Genomic DNA, 10,403 nt, shown 5'->3' on the forward strand with positions numbered 1-10,403 from the left:
ATTTATGCTTGCAAAGTGAAACATTATGTGAATTAAGGCTTAAAATACTTTTTAAATATTTGATGGATAGTTTGTTGACTATTGTTAAAGTCCCTTTAACAGAAGTTAACAAAATTTGTCGTAAGTATGCTCCAATTTTCTGCTATACTCTTATGAAGTATTTAATAAATGGATGGTCAGTTGTATAATGTTTGATGTCGGTGTAATGTCTAGTGTACATTTTGAATGGCTTGTTGGTATACACAGGTCATGGATTGATCATGTGAACTATTGCCCGAAATATTATACTACATAGTCTTTTTGTTGGTATAACATCAATCTGACAACATTATAGGTCATATGGCCACTTTCCAGCTTTTGATGGCGGAGGAAATCCCCAGGTGCCGCCCATCTGAGCATTATTTCAGACACAAGCGGGCACCTGAGAAGAACCTAAGACCTTCCGTAGGCCAGCTGGATGGCCTTCTCACATAAAATATATCTACACCCAAGGTGAAGTTTCGAACCCACAGCGGTGAGGGACAAGATAAGATAAGATAAGATAAGATAAGATTTATTTTGAGTCGGCAAGACATTTACAAATAAAATAAGATCTGAGGTGCTTTTTAACCGACTATATAACAAGTGTATGTTAACAAAAGTTAATAAGCTACAAGTAAGAAGGATAATTTACAACATAAAATCTATGAGAAACATGCTTATCCTACCAAATTTGGTTTAAAACTGCTTAAAAGATGAAATTAGTTACAAGTTGACAAAAAATATGGGGCAATATAAGTGATTCAAAAACAATGATCTCAAAAATTTGGTCAAGGATGCCATTTGTATAACGTAATATTAGAAATATTTCTTCAAAGGTCTTTCTGATGTTTGGCAATATCCCAGAAAACTCCGTCTTGGTTATAAGCCATGCACGCGTCAAATGGAGATATTTAAGAAAAACTAGCACTAACCTTATTATTTGAACAGAGTTTGAAGGATTACCATGTGATAGTATTTACTTTATGACTTGAAAACAAATTGGAGCTACTCGTCGTCTTAAACTATTTTATTATTCGAGTGACCAGTAGCTATCAAAAACGAGGTATGTTTCTCAAAGGAAAGAATATGTTAAAGACCCACCAAAACTGAGTGACCTACATTTTCTTCCCATATGAACTTCATGAAAATCATTCTAGTAAAACTAGTATAATGCCATTTAGGCCCTTCCTGAATTAACGTGTTTTCACAATTTCATGTGCCAACTTATTTAGTCAATCTCTTTTCAATACAGTTTTAAAAAAACAAAGGTAAATAACAATCTTACCCTGTGTGATGTTGTCATTTATCACTCTTATTGATGCTTATGACGTCGTTACTTGGTGACGTCGTCAACGTCATTCGTTATTCGTCTTTTGTGTAGGTCAGTTATCAGTTACTCAATTAAAGTTAGAAAACACATAAATTGTTATTTTAAAAGACATAACATTGGCGACGATGATAGAAAAAAGAAAATTGATTCTTATTAAATCTTTACGGTGTTGAATGGGGGACGGAGCAAGGAATTTGAAGATTAATCCGTTTATTGTGGCCAAAGACCACTTAGCAACGGGGGGGGGGGGGGGGGGGGGGGGATGGGGAAATGGGGAGAATGGATAGAAGAATTGGAGACAGAAATGAGATTTTTCAAGATTAGATCAGCAGAAGATAAGAGAGATGCAGTGCTGATATAGGGAGGTCCTGAAATAAGGCGATTGGAGAAATGTTTACCCGACAGTGAGGAAAGTAACACTTATCAAAATTTAAAGATAAAGTTAACTGCCTATTTTTCACAAAGAAGAATGTACACTATGCGCGATATATTGTTTTAAAAACTATTCCTTTGCCTGGCGAAAGCATTCTTTCATTTACTTTGCGTTTACGTACTAAAGCAAAGAGTTGTGATTTTAGAGACTGTGATGAACGCATACTAGAACAAAGTATTCAAACAACAGAAAACAGAGATCTTATACGCAATATTATTAGGAAAAAGTGGTCCTTAGAACAAACCTTAACAGAAATGCAAATAATGGAAGAAACAGAAGAACAAGTAAGGGCAATGAACACAATTAGCCAATCAGAAGTGGCGGGAATAAACAGAATGAGATCTAACAGAGATGAAAATATAAAAGAGCATAACAGTAAATTGAAATGTAAATATTGTGGGAAAATACATCCATGGAGAAAAGATTTATGCCCAGCTTATGGCAAGAAATGTATCAAGCGTGGAAAGTTTAATCATTTTGCTTCAGCATGTAAATCAAATGAACAAAGAAATCACTATGGCACGGACAGGAATGTTCACAGAATGTTTCAAAATAATGAACAATAAAAATTCATTGAGCGGGGATCATATTTATGGGGTGACTCTTTTTCGACTTTTTCGGGAAATTTACAAAAAGGGCAGCGCACAGTAAACCGGTAAGTGATTTTAAAAAAACCCGTTTAAAATTTGTTGTAATTTTTGTTTGTTTTTGTCAAACCCCGATAGGGGGAAAAGATGTAAAAGTGATGATGAATTTCATTAAAAACATTTCAAAAAAATGGGTCGGCCAATATCCCCCTGGCAATAGAAATAAAAAAACCCAAATTTACTCAATGTCTGGGGGCCCAAAATTCCAAAACCAATACAAATTGGTAAAAGGGAAAGCTTTCAGACGCTGCTGCGGGTTATGGAATCCCCCCATCGGGGAATAAGAGAGTGAAAGGGGGGGGGGGGGGGGGGGGGGGCCGTCCCCAATTTTTCAAAAAAGCGCAAAAGACCCCTTTATTTCTAAATTTTTTTGGAAATTTAAAATTTTCCCCACGGGTTACCTGATTTATAAATGTAGGTTTTTGCCCCCCAAATTAATTATTTTTTAAATTAAAAACTCCATTGTGACGAATAATGTTGGGGGTTTGTTTTTTCGGGTGGGATGTGCCCTAGGGTTTCTCCAAACCGTTTGGGTGGGGTTTTGCCCCAAATTCATCCGGGCTTTTTGAAAGCTGGGCATTTCGCAGACATCATCCCGTTTAATTCTGTCTTTTTCAAAATGTAAATATCCTTCTGTTTATTCTGCTCTGCCCTGTGTCTTTGATGGGTCATTTAAATTTTTTTAATGAAAATTGTTTTTTTTGTTTTCATTTTTTTTAAACTCCCCAAATTTTCCAATTTTAAAATGCTTGGTATCTTATTACCGTAATTAATTTTAATTTCTTCTATAATAGTTAAATTTCCCCATTTTTTATTGAACATTATAAAAATGTTTTTGTAAAGCATTTTTGAACGTATTTTTTTATAAAAAGGGAGGGGCTATATAAATGGGGGTTTTTAAATAAAAATACTTTTTCAAAAAGACTAAATGTAATGGGAGATTTTAAAGGGCGATAGCCAGAATCGGGACGAGAGGGACAAAAACCCAAAATTGTTGTTATTGGGGGAAAAAAAAAAAATTGCTCCTTTATTAGGTCGAAAAAAATTTAAATTGATTTGAAATTTTAAAACAACCGGAGGTTTCTTTGAAAAACAAAATAAAATTTAAAAATCCCAGCCCCATAATTTAAAAAATCTTTTTTTAATGCACAACAGCAAATAACTTTGATCATATTTTGACGAAATAGGGAGGATGTTTTCAAAGGAGTGGGAAAAATTCAAGAAAAAACAAAGGGGAGGGGTTTTTGGAAAAATTTTTCCCATAAAACCAGATGCAGCCCTGTAGCTAAAAACCCAAAAACCAGTCCAATTTATTTGCAACCCCCTTTTAAAAGGAATGGATAGATGTTGCATCAAATTTGGGGGGGGGGGCCCTTTTTTATAGCGATTAAAGGTTTGGAAAAGGGCGGGGGCCCGGGGTCTCGGCTAGTGGTACAACCAAACCCGAGATTTAATTTGAGATAGAAAAAATAAAATTTGGAGCCACTTTGGTAAGAGCAAGTGTTGAGAGCCCCCAAAACAAGTTCAGGGAAAGAAGCAAATTTTAAAACAGACCCCAGTAGTAAAGACTTTCCGAAAAAATTTCTTATTGCCAGTTTTTCCAAAATGGCTTAAAAAAAGGTTACCTTTCAATTTTTACTACACCCGCCGGGGAAAAAATTTGCAACTTTCAGTACCCCATGGGGAATATGAGCCCAAAGAGACTATATTTGGGGAAAAAATCACCACGGACCTTTTTAGAACCCTATTTTAATTTTTTTGGGATTTTACCAATGCCTAAACCCAACGAGAGGACATTCTGATTGGAGGAACAATTTTAAATGATCAAAAATAAAATTTTAAAAACAGTGTTAAAGTGAAAGGGCAAATTTTGGGTCCCTTTCAGAAAGGGGAAAAATGTCAATTCGGGTTTTGGAGTAGAATTTTATGGATTAAATTCATAAAGAGGGTAAAGCACGACGGAAAGAAAAAGCTGAAAAAGGGGGAAAAACCCCAAAAAAATTTAAAAGGAAAAAAGTAAAGAAGTTTTCTGGGTAAAAAAGTTTTGTCAAAGTTCATACCAATTTGGGGTTTATAACTGCTCCATTCAAAAAACCACGAAAAAAAACATTCCTTTTCATTGGGAGTAATGAAAATGTTGCTTTCGAGTTAAAATTTGAATTATGATGACAAAACTTTTGGCTTTTTTTGTTCAAAAGATAAAGTTAAAGGAAGGGGTCGAAGCAAGTTTTTTATGGGGGATTATCAGCGGGGCAATTTCAAAAAATTAAAAAAGGCATTAACCCAGTACTTTTAAATTAGCCCGACCCCTTAAAAAGACACAAAAGAACCCCCGGTTTAAACCCCCAAACTGAAAAAGAAAAGATGCGCTTGCAGCCCAAAAGGGCAAAAATAGATTAAATTTTTTTTAAATGGGGCCCAAAGTTCAAAAAATTTCACCCAAAAACCCCACTTATACCTATTTTTAATAAAATTCTAAAAAAAATTCCCCACCTAAAATTTGAAAAATGGGAAAAGGGACATGCAAGGTGTGGATTATGAACTGAAATATGAGGCGGGAAAAGATGCAACTAAACCCATGGATTATTTATCAAGACTTCCCTTGCCTAAAAACAGAAACGGGACGATACAAAAAGCAGGGGTCAAAATTAATTTTTTAAAAATGAACAGGGTATTGTGTAGAAAGAATACAAAAAGGCCCATCAGGGATACCCTTTTACGGGAGGGTTTTAAAAGAATGAAACAAAACCCTTTGGGGGAAAAAACAAAAGAAAAGACCAGATTTAAAACCATTCTTTTTTGTCAAAACATGCCCCTTTTGTTCAGATCACAACAAATAGTCATTCCAAAAAGTTAAAATTTAAAAAAGGCAGTCAAAAAAAACCACTAGTAGGGGCCTTTTTGGGTAAACCCAAAAAACAAAAAGATGCTGGGGGAGCAAAATAGGGGTTTTTCCGGGGGTTTACAAAATTTGAAGGGTTGAAGATGCCTTTTAAAATGTTATAAATTTCCCAAAATCACAAAAAAAAAGCCAAAAAGACCCCTTTTTCCATCTGAAATCCCAAGACGGAATGGCCAGGGGTTTCAGTAAATTTTGACGGACCTTATCCTGATGGACATTTACCCACCGGGTGGAAATTTAAAAAGGGGAAGCCGTTTTTCCCATGGAAGAGCCCCAAAAAATTTCAACACCAGTAAGGTTTGGTTTTGAAAGATTTAACAGAATGTTTTCTTCCAAAGGAATACCAGAGAGGTTTGAATCTGAAACGGACCACCTTTTAATTCAATTTTTTTTCCCAAAAATTTTTACTGAGACAATGGGTTTCCCAAGCATCACAAAAATTACGCCGGGAACACCCAAGGGCCAGGGGGGAAAGTTTAAAATTTTTTAGGGAAAATTTTCGATCAAAGCCGAAAAAACTCCCGCACACTCAAGGAAACAATAAAAACAGCAATACAAGAGATGTTGATGGGATATAATCGCCCCCCCAAACCCTGAAACTCTTTTCTCCTTATGAAGCTCTTATGAAGAAACTGGCAAACTAAATTAGTTAAAAACCCCCACGGAAATTTTAAATCAGAAAAAAAGGGAAAAGGGGAATATAAAAATAAATGACAAATGTTAAAAAAAAAATTTGGGGGAAATAAAATTTGGGGACCCCAAAATTTGTAAAAGCCCATGACTTAAAAATTGGGGAGATAAATTTCTGCCGGCAAGACAAAAAAAACAAATGAACTCACCATATGAAGAAAATTATTAAAATTTATTTTTCAGGTAAATGGTTCAGAAATTTGGTCCCCAAAGCACAGGGGAGGGCAGGGGTTGTTTACGAAAAAGGCATAAATTTTAAAAACAAACCCAACTACAGCCAATCCAAATATAAATTATTAAAGGGGGAAAGAGGGATGGGGGCAAAAACCAGATCAGTCATCATACAGCCACTAATGCCCAAAAAACAAAAACCCTTGTAAAAACCAAAATGTGGTTGAAAAAAATTCACCCCGGGAAGGGAACAGAAGACCCCCAGACGGGTTTTAAAATTTTTAATATTAAAAATTTTTAAATGAACCCAACAAAAATTTATCAACATTTTCTTTTCCTTTCCCATTAAAACCCTTAAGCTTTTTAAAATGGGGAAAAATGTGGGGGTTCCCTATTTTATCACTCTTATTGATTTTAGACCCCCGTTACTTGGGGGAGGGCGTAAGTCATTCGTTATTGTTTTTGTGTATCGTTATCATTTTCAAATTAAATTTAGAAAAACATAAATTGTTTTTTTAAAAAGACATAACACCCTGTAGAAACAAAGAGTGGCCTAAATATTCTGTATGCAGCTACATTAAATTAAATTTAAATGTTTAGAAAAAAACACTTTGTCTGGGCCCCAAAATTTTGCACTGTCTTTGGGAAAAAATAGATATTACTTTTCCCCCTTTTTCCAATGAAAATGTATAAATTTCCATTTGGAAAACAATACGGGTTTTTTTTAACCCTCCCAAAACTATGCCCGTTTTTTTCCTTTTTCTCATTCCCTGTTAACATTCTAGGACAAAAAGGCTTTTTTTTTTTTTCAAAAAAAGCAAGCTTGCTTTTCATGTTATGCCCCAGTTTGTTTTTTTACATAAAGCGTGCTTTTCCAATTTGTTATAACTCAGGCACGAACAGCACGTTTTGTTTTTATGTATAAAGCGTGTTCTATTGGCTCATGGCAGTTTTTTTTTAAAAAAAAGCGTTTCCCCTTTGGGCCAAAGGAGTTTTGTTTTTTACATCAAACGTTTTCCCATTCCCCTGGGAGCCCCGGCCGAACAACACGTTTTTTTTAAACATAAACCCGTTTTCCTTTGGGTCATAGGCACTTTTTTTTTTAAATATATAAAGCGTGTTACTTTGGGCTCATACACGTTTTTTTTTATACATCAAGCGTTTTTCCAAATTGGTCGAAGCAAAGGAACGAACAGCACTTTTGTTTTTTGCAAAAAGGGCCAAGTTTCTATTGGCTCATAGGCACTTTTTGTTTTTAAACATAAAAGCGTGTTAAAAGGACATACTCGGGCCAAACAGCACAAAAACTTTTTCTTTTCTTTCAACATGTTTACAACTAATGGCCCCGGCACAAAGAACACGTTTTGTTCTACTTCTTTACACCTAACCCACGCACAACACCTTTCCCCCTTAAAAGGGAAATCTGCTTTTTTATTTTTGACACCCGGGGGACAAAAAAGGGCATGTGTTGTTCCCAAAAATTAAGCGTGCCCCTTCACGCTTTTTTTTGTTTGTTCAAGCACTAAAAGCACGTTCTTTTTCTAAAAGGAAAGGGGTTTTCTTTTGAAAACCAAAAAATTTTTGGTTGCCACCACTGTGAGATCTAAAACATAAAATAGTCAAAGGAAAAAAGCCTGGGGTATTCGAATTAATTTTTTGAAAACCCAGCAGCGGTTAAAAAATTTTTTTAAAAAGGAAAGTGTTTTTACTTATATAAATAAAATCAAAAACCTTTTAGCATTTTAGATGGGAAAAATAAAATTTCACTTTGTCAATTAAAAGCAAAAGGGAGATCTTTTGATCTTTAAAAACATACGTCTTAGGATGCATTCATTTTTTTGGCAAACAGAATATCAAAAAAAATAAAAAGAATTCAGCTCTCGGGTTCTTATTCATTTATATGCAATGTTCGAGACTTAGGCTTTGGGGGCCCAAAACCCGGGGGAAAAGGGAGTGGATTAACATGAGAAAACCCAAAATATGACCCCGCCTTAAAAAACCCAAAATAGGGGCCCTTTGCGCCGATGGACCAGACCACCCTTTGCGCTCCGTGTACTGGTCAAAATCCATGCTGTTCGCTAGGGCTTTCTTTAATAAAAAATATGCTTTAAAAGCGAAAGCTTTGACCCTTTGCCCCAAAACGGGCGGGATGCGCGGGCTGGCTGGACCCAGGGGCTGGCGCAACCCACTTGCGGTTTTTCATGGCGGGGCTCAAAAGGGTCATTTGAAATTCTTTTAGTTGTTTGCAATTCTTTATAACAAAAATGTTAAAATTTTTTTATTTTTAACTAGTATGTAATGCTTATACGGCACTTCCACATATTTTCACATTCTAAGAAGGGCTGAATACTGAGCGTCGGAAAGGCTGAATCTAATGTTGGAAAAACTTGAAACCCTATCCTTTGTTTTAATTTTTTATTTTTTATCTCTGTAGTAAATTGTATTGCATTAAAATTCATAAATAGTACTAAAAGAATCTGCATTGTTTCTATCTAAAATGCATGTCAGCATGTCAAAGCTCAGTCAAGAAGTATTGTAATCGCTTTGTTTCCAAACACAAGGATGCCCTGAGCATACATAATTTGAACGAAATAAATAAAAAGGGAATTCTAGAAGGAAAAATTTTGATACAAATTTGCCCTTTCCGGCATTTACAGCCCCGGAAAAACAATCCTCTTCCTTTCTAAACATTTAAACATACTTTTGCAATTTTTCCCTAAAAGGGCATGAAATGATTCTGCTAACCTTGGCCAAAGAAAAAAAAAGTAACAAGCCCGTTTTTGATATTGAGCCGCGCCTGGGAAAACCAACTTTAGGGGGTTTTCCCGCCCCAGCAGGGTCCGCCCGGGATGCCCAGTCTGGTCGGGACCCATGTGTTCGCTAACATTTTTTTCTCCAATTCCAGTAGGCTTTAAAACGAACAGCAGGGGATCCTACCGGGGACTGCGCGGATGCGCAGGCTGGTTTGGATCCCCCGGGGGCGGGCGAAACCCCAAAACTATTTTTGGTTTTCTCATGGCCGGCTCTTTTTTTCTTTTAATGGGTTTAGTTTTCCGACCTGTTTGTGTATTTTATTTTTCTTTCTTTGACTTTAAAGTGAAAAAAAACATTAAATTTCTTTTCTAGATAGCGAATCAGGGAAAATACTTTCCGAAAAATTAAACTTCTTTGGGTTTCAGGGGTTTTCTTTACAAAAAATTTTCACTTCAAATCTTAGAAAGGGAAAGGGAGAAACACGGGCCCCTATTTTAAAATGGGTAAAAGTTTTCCCTTCCTGAGGCCCCTGGCAGACTAGATCATAAGAATTTTTTGGAAAACCCAGCGGGGCTTTAGCTGGTGCATAAAACTTGTTTTTAACAGTTCTAATTTTTCTTGAAAATAATTAGATATTTAAAGTCTTTTTTTTTTTCCTCTATATCTTTTCTATTTAAAAATCTTATAAATTCCTTTAGCTTTTGCCTGTATTACTGGCAGCAGGGAACCCACCTATACGTCTTTCCCAAATAATCTAGAGTATTTCCCTTTCTTTCCCCCCCGGTTTGTTGGTCCAAACCCTTATCAAGTTTGAAATAAATGGTGATACATGGGTTTTAAACATCGACATATAAAGTTTTAAAAAATCTATTTAAAAACGTTTTATAACTAGAGAGTTTTTTTTTTTTTTTCGGGAAAAAATTCTGTCAGTGGGGATGAAAAACCCGGTATCAGCAAAAACATCATTGTTATTTTTTTTTTGACCCAAAAACAGAACGCCCTAAGGGGGTTAACATAACTTAACTTTATAAAAAGGGCATTTCAGTTTCAACCTCTCAACAACAACGTACCTTGGGCTAAATAGAAAACCTATTCTAACTTCATTCCAGAAACCTTTGGGGAGCCCTTTAAACTCTCCCCGAGCGGGCCTTTAAAAAAAACAAGAACATCCCCCTGCCACAAAAAATCAAAGAAAAACCCGGAAGTCGCATTTCTCACTGCTGCTCCGATATAATGTGTATGTTGATCCTGTATAAAATGTAAGAAAAACGTATTGAAAATGAAAAGACTTTTATTTTATTTTTCCCGGGTAAAAAAACAACAAAAAAATTGAATGCATATTTTTATAAACTAATTTTAAAAAAAACTTTCTGATTTTGCTTTTTGTTTTTTTTGGGGAACCAGTCGAAATTTTAGTATATTTTCAATTTTCCAGCATAAAAAAGACAAACCAGG

This window comes from Mercenaria mercenaria, chromosome 6 (genome assembly GCF_021730395.1).
Source record: "Mercenaria mercenaria strain notata chromosome 6, MADL_Memer_1, whole genome shotgun sequence".
Classification (NCBI taxonomy): domain Eukaryota; kingdom Metazoa; phylum Mollusca; class Bivalvia; order Venerida; family Veneridae; genus Mercenaria; species Mercenaria mercenaria.